The following is a 762-nucleotide window of genomic DNA, read 5'->3' on the forward strand; positions in this document are numbered from 1 at the left end:
TGACAGCTCTACATATCAAACACTTACCCTTAAACGAGAACAACTTAGAGAGCTGCTGGAATTGGACACGAAATGTGCCTTTAATGTGCGGAATAAGAAATTCTATGTTCAGGGTAACAAACCTGGTAGAGTTTTAGCACACGCCTTGCGCCCATATCGCTCTGCCACCTACATTCCCAAAATCAAGACCACTATGGGCTCTATGGCCCACCTTACTATTGATATAGCCAAAGTTTTCCATGACTTTTATCAAGACCTGTACCAGGTCAACCCCCCATCACAGTCTTACCTACGTCCGGATCTTTCTGATAAAATCACTGCTTACTTACGAAAGGCGGGTCTACCTGCGTTGCCAACTGCTACCTTACTTGCATTAGAATCCCCCATCACTACAGCTGAATTAGAACGAGCGATCCAATCCACGCCTTTAGGCAAAAGCCCTGGCCCAGACGGATTCCCTCTCTTGTACTTCAAGCGGTTTCAAGCTCACTTAGCCCCCTATTTCTGTAGTTATGTTAACTCCATTGACGTCAACTCCCCACTCCGTCCGGAATCGTTACTGGCCCACATCACTATTCTTCCCAAGCCGGGTAAAGACCCAGCCTGCTGCTAATATCACTGATGAATGTGGACACTAAGCTGTACGCCAAGATCCTGGCTTCCCGACTTAGCGCACTTCTGCCCGAATGGATTCATCCGGATCAGGTGTGCTTTGTCCCTTGGAGGGAGGCCAGGGACAGCGCCCTTAAATCTGTATCCCTT

This window comes from Nanorana parkeri, unplaced genomic scaffold, assembly GCF_000935625.1.
Source record: "Nanorana parkeri isolate BGI_ZX_2015 unplaced genomic scaffold, ASM93562v1 scaffold2708, whole genome shotgun sequence".
Classification (NCBI taxonomy): Eukaryota; Metazoa; Chordata; class Amphibia; order Anura; family Dicroglossidae; genus Nanorana; species Nanorana parkeri.